Source organism: Salvia miltiorrhiza, chromosome 1 (genome assembly GCF_028751815.1).
Source record: "Salvia miltiorrhiza cultivar Shanhuang (shh) chromosome 1, IMPLAD_Smil_shh, whole genome shotgun sequence".
Classification (NCBI taxonomy): domain Eukaryota; kingdom Viridiplantae; phylum Streptophyta; class Magnoliopsida; order Lamiales; family Lamiaceae; genus Salvia; species Salvia miltiorrhiza.
This window is the reverse complement of record NC_080387.1, coordinates 18,039,161-18,045,345: the sequence shown is the minus strand read 5'-3', so window position 1 is coordinate 18,045,345 and position 6,185 is coordinate 18,039,161.

Sequence of the window (6,185 nt, the reverse complement as noted above, 5' to 3'; positions counted from 1 at the left end):
CATGTTTTGCTTGGTCATCTCCATAAACGATTGCATCGTCTCCTCTAGAAACTGTTTCTGCTTTTGATACTGTGGAACATTCTGAAATTGTTGAGTAGGCTGAAAATTCCCTTGCTGCTGATACCTCGGTGGATATTGCTGGGGAAAGTTTAGCTGTGGTGCATAAAGCTACTGACCTCTCCATCCGCTATTGAAGTTTTGTTGGCCTTTGACTCAACTAGAAACACCTCTAAGTTGACTTGCAATAGAACAAGGACATCCTAGCGATGGTAAGTTGACCCAGTGTCATCTCTCAAGGAAAGTCTTTAAGGGCTTTTAGTAATATCGTAAGAAAAAGCAATAAAAGAAAGCAGTAAAGGTTTTGATTTAAAAACGTAACTTAAACTTAAACGTAAATTGAACTTAACCTAAGCAATAATTTAAACAACTTGAATTAAACCTAACTTAAGAAATTAAATACTTATAAATTTAAAGACTTCTAGTCTAGGCATGAAACTAAGGTGCATAATTTAAATTCCATAATTGAAAAGAAAGCATAAACAATAATGAAAAGCATAAACATGATTAAACGAAAATAACTTGAATTGAAATACGAAATACCGTAATTGTCTTGAACTTGTAATTGTGTCACTTAATCACAATCCAAGAAACTAAACTAAAAATGAAATTGAAATCTAACTTAGAACAATAAAAACTCGAAACTATGAACAACTATGAAAGCAAGTAAGTCCTAAGCTTCGGATGCCAACAGCTCTCTAAGATGGCGTCTAAAACTAGGGCAAAAGATTGATTATACAATGAAAACTATGGCCCTATTTATAGACTTCAACTCCTTCTGGATCACCATGGAAATTACCATGCAAAGCCGGACTCTAAAAGGAATAGAATCGTAGATGATAAGGTAACTCCAGCTATGACGCGCTCAGCAAGTAATCTCCACTCGGGCGGAAATCGCGGCTCTTGCCAGAGGAATGGTTATCGCCAGAGGAACGGATGACTTCTCTGATCTTGTCAGCGGAATGGGTTCCGCTCTGGTATTGATTCCTCTGACGTATCTCTACCCTCTGGCATATTGACTCCTCTGGCGCCTTGATTCCTCTGGCGCTTCCTCCGCTCTGGCGGGTGATTTCTCTGTCATTCCACGCTCGCCTCGATTCCTCTGACAGGGTGATTTCTCTGGCGACTTCGCTCCTCTGGCGCTTTTCTCTCTGGCGCCTTTCTCCTCTGGCATTCCGCGGATTTCTCTGGCTTAGCGGGTTCTCTGACTTAGCGAGTTCTCTGACTTAGTGAGTTCTCTGCTCTGTCTGAGACGATTTCTCTGCTCTGGTCTGGTCTGGCGTAAAAACGCCATTTTTAGCCAAAAATCCCCAAAATTATACTCTTCCACCATTAAAACCTAAATCTCCTGAAAAGCATCAAATACACCATAAAACGGACCAATTTCCAGAAGATTTATCTTACAATGAGCACATTCAAACCCCTAAAATTAGAACAATTAAGCATAAATCAACCCCCCCACACTTAGCCTTTTGCTTGTCCTCAAGCAAAATCCATATGAATCATAGGAAGAGATTGATTTCAACAATGCTAATTTCCATCCAATCATTCTCAAAGTCAATTCAAAATTTTACAATCAATACACCTCTCTCGATCATGCAATTAACTCAAAGTTTAAGAAGCAACAAAACAGTAATGTAAGCAATTCGATCAGACCCAATTCTCCGCTAGAAGTGAATTCCCTAATGTGATCGCCTTTATAATCAATATCACCATTTTTCACACTTTGTGTGCTTGAGATTTTTGACAGTTGAGCCATAATTCGCGAAATAAAAACCATTTGGATGTAATCCAAAGTCTTTTCACGTGGTTTCCCATGCTCATAGTTAGACTAGAGGAGCAGAGACTCAGAGCTGTCACGTTTTAGAACAGGCCAGATGTTTCAGAGCTGGCAATTTTGAGGTTGGCAATTCGTCCAACATTTTTCACATTTCACAGATAAGATACAATCGTAGGCAATCACAATGACAACACTCCTTCTAGCATCTACCGGACAAATCACGTTTTACTTACTTACAATCATGTTGCAACAAAACTCAAATTCTTTGCACAATCAAGAAACATATATCAAGAGTAAAACAAGAATAACCACCATTCATTCACAAACCCGAAACTCGCATCGAAAACCATCTACTCTTCCACAAATTCATATAAATTAGCAAGATTCGAGACCAAAAACTAAGCATAGAAAAATCAATTTTTTGCCCAATTGACAATATAAACACAATAAAACACCCCCCCACACTTAAAGCATGCCATGTCCTCAGGGCACAAAAGAAATAAGAATAGAGTTGAGAAAACGTCCCTGATTATCGGCATTGAGAAACTGAAGCATCGTGCGAGGTGGTGAATAGGGGGATTTACGGTCTGTGCAGAGCAGAGAGTTGCCACGTTGGGAGAAGTGCAGCTCGGAAAAGGGCATGCACACCAAGCATCATAGGATCCGCAAAGCAACCGAAGCTTAAGAAAAACACAAAACAAACAACGAAAAACAAGAAAAGAACAAGAAAAACAAAAACAAACCAACGGTGGGTTGCCTCCCACCAAGCGCTAGAGTTAGAGTCGCCAGCCCGACTTCAGATCTGACCCTTAGTGAGGATCATGCAGAGTGTGAGACTCCACCACCATCGGAGTACTCAACTGCCCATAATCGGGTTTCATGCGATGACCCTCTCCTCTGAAATTCTCCTTAGACTGGGCGACACCAGGGTCAAACACGTCCTTTGGCAACACACCTTCTTTATTCTGGGACAGCGCTACCGATCTGAGAATCGGCGTCTCCTTTTCTTCGTCCGGGCCAGTGCTCATCACAGCAGGCTGGATGGGCAGCGCTGGGCTCGTCAGAACTGGCAAAAGATGTGCAGCGCTAGTGTCCTTCGTCATAGTTGGCGGAGTAGTCAGAGCTGGGCTCGTCAGAGCTGGGCTCGTCAGAGCTGGAGTGCTGGATAGAGCTGGCAGAAGACTGTTAGCGCTGAAATTTCCCACTTCTTCCACATGGTCAGAAATCTCAACAAAAGAAGAGAAATACATTAAAAAGGTAGGAATAACAGGCTTCTTATCGAAAACTGAGAACGTTACCGATCTACCGGATCCCGCCATACTCACAGTTCCAGATCCCACATCAATGCGAGTCTGGGTAGTAGCCATAAAAGGCCGTCCGAGTAGAACAAGGTGTCCATTCTTTCCTATAACGCCCTGCCCTTCATCAAGCACCACGAAATCGGCTAGCACCGTGATTCCTCTCACCTTGACCTCAACATCTTTTAAAAGACCACGAGTGCTACAATATGCTCCATCAGCTAGTTGAAGTCTTGTTCTCGTGCTTTTAAGCTCATCTTCCTTCCTGCCTAATTTCTGAAAAATAGCAAACGGCAGGACATTGATTGCTGCACCTAAGTCTAACATTCCCGAGAACTCTCCAGCTCTACCCAAACCAATACTAAGAATAAAGCTGCCAGGATCTCCTTGCTTCGGTAATGGTTGGGTTGGATCAACAATTGGTGGTGGCAGAGGTGGGCTGGAACATTGGACAACTTTCGGTGGTCGATACGGCGTAGTGGACTTGTGGAGAGTTAGCTCTGGCCGCCTTATCAACTCTGGCGCTCGTCTCAGCTCCTGTGCTCTGCTTAGCTCTGGCGTCCTTATCAGCTTAGGTGCCTTTCTCATGCCATAGTTTTGCAGAATTGGATTTGGCATGACTGACCATTGCAATGCTGCCCTTGGCAAGGCTGCACTCTGCGGGGCCGGATTTTGCATAGCTGAACTACGCATGGCAGGATGCTGCAGAGCTAGACTTGGTATAGCTGGCTCCTGCATAGCTGGATTCTGAAGTGTTAGATTCTGCAGTGCTGAAGGTTGCTCTGACTCTGGCAGAGGAGAGCTCGGCTGCTCTGACTCTGGCAGAGGAGAGCTCGGCTGCATTGGACTCTGCAGTGCTGCATTCGACAAAGCTGGGCTGGGCAGCGCGGCACTCGGTAAGGCTGGGCTGGGCAGCGCGGTTACCTTCTTCTGCTCTAGTACCGTGGTTGGTTCAGGCATCCACGTCAGCTCTGGTATCCTGGTTGGTTCAGGCATCCTCGGCAACGGCGCCAAATTTTGACTCAACTAGAAACACCTCTAAGTTGACTTGCAATAGAACAAGGACATCCTAGCGATGGTAAGTTGACCCAGTGTCATCTCTCAAGGAAAGTCTTTAAGGGCTTTTAGTAATATCGTAAGAAAAAGCAATAAAAGAAAGCAGTAAAGGTTTTGATTTAAAAACGTAACTTAAACTTAAACGTAAATTGAACTTAACCTAAGCAATAATTTAAACAACTTGAATTAAACCTAACTTAAGAAATTAAATACTTATAAATTTAAAGACTTCTAGTCTAGGCATGAAACTAAGGTGCATAATTTAAATTCCATAATTGAAAAGAAAGCATAAACAATAATGAAAAGCATAAACATGATTAAACGAAAATAACTTGAATTGAAATACGAAATACCGTAATTGTCTTGAACTTGTAATTGTGTCACTTAATCACAATCCAAGAAACTAAACTAAAAATGAAATTGAAATCTAACTTAGAACAATAAAAACTCGAAACTATGAACAACTATGAAAGCAAGTAAGTCCTAAGCTTCGGATGCCAACAGCTCTCTAAGATGGCGTCTAAAACTAGGGCAAAAGATTGATTATACAATGAAAACTATGGCCCTATTTATAGACTTCAACTCCTTCTGGATCACCATGGAAATTACCATGCAAAGCCGGACTCTAAAAGGAATAGAATCGTAGATGATAAGGTAACTCCAGCTATGACGCGCTCAGCAAGTAATCTCCACTCGGGCGGAAATCGCGGCTCTTGCCAGAGGAATGGTTATCGCCAGAGGAACGGATGACTTCTCTGATCTTGTCAGCGGAATGGGTTCCGCTCTGGTATTGATTCCTCTGACGTATCTCTACCCTCTGGCATATTGACTCCTCTGGCGCCTTGATTCCTCTGGCGCTTCCTCCGCTCTGGCGGGTGATTTCTCTGTCATTCCACGCTCGCCTCGATTCCTCTGACAGGGTGATTTCTCTGGCGACTTCGCTCCTCTGGCGCTTTTCTCTCTGGCGCCTTTCTCCTCTGGCATTCCGCGGATTTCTCTGGCTTAGCGGGTTCTCTGACTTAGCGAGTTCTCTGACTTAGTGAGTTCTCTGCTCTGTCTGAGACGATTTCTCTGCTCTGGTCTGGTCTGGCGTAAAAACGCCATTTTTAGCCAAAAATCCCCAAAATTATACTCTTCCACCATTAAAACCTAAATCTCCTGAAAAGCATCAAATACACCATAAAACGGACCAATTTCCAGAAGATTTATCTTACAATGAGCACATTCAAACCCCTAAAATTAGAACAATTAAGCATAAATCAACCCCCCCACACTTAGCCTTTTGCTTGTCCTCAAGCAAAATCCATATGAATCATAGGAAGAGATTGATTTCAACAATGCTAATTTCCATCCAATCATTCTCAAAGTCAATTCAAAATTTTACAATCAATACACCTCTCTCGATCATGCAATTAACTCAAAGTTTAAGAAGCAACAAAACAGTAATGTAAGCAATTCGATCAGACCCAATTCTCCGCTAGAAGTGAATTCCCTAATGTGATCGCCTTTATAATCAATATCACCATTTTTCACACTTTGTGTGCTTGAGATTTTTGACAGTTGAGCCATAATTCGCGAAATAAAAACCATTTGGATGTAATCCAAAGTCTTTTCACGTGGTTTCCCATGCTCATAGTTAGACTAGAGGAGCAGAGACTCAGAGCTGTCACGTTTTAGAACAGGCCAGATGTTTCAGAGCTGGCAATTTTGAGGTTGGCAATTCGTCCAACATTTTTCACATTTCACAGATAAGATACAATCGTAGGCAATCACAATGACAACACTCCTTCTAGCATCTACCGGACAAATCACGTTTTACTTACTTACAATCATGTTGCAACAAAACTCAAATTCTTTGCACAATCAAGAAACATATATCAAGAGTAAAACAAGAATAACCACCATTCATTCACAAACCCGAAACTCGCATCGAAAACCATCTACTCTTCCACAAATTCATATAAATTAGCAAGATTCGAGACCAAAAACTAAGC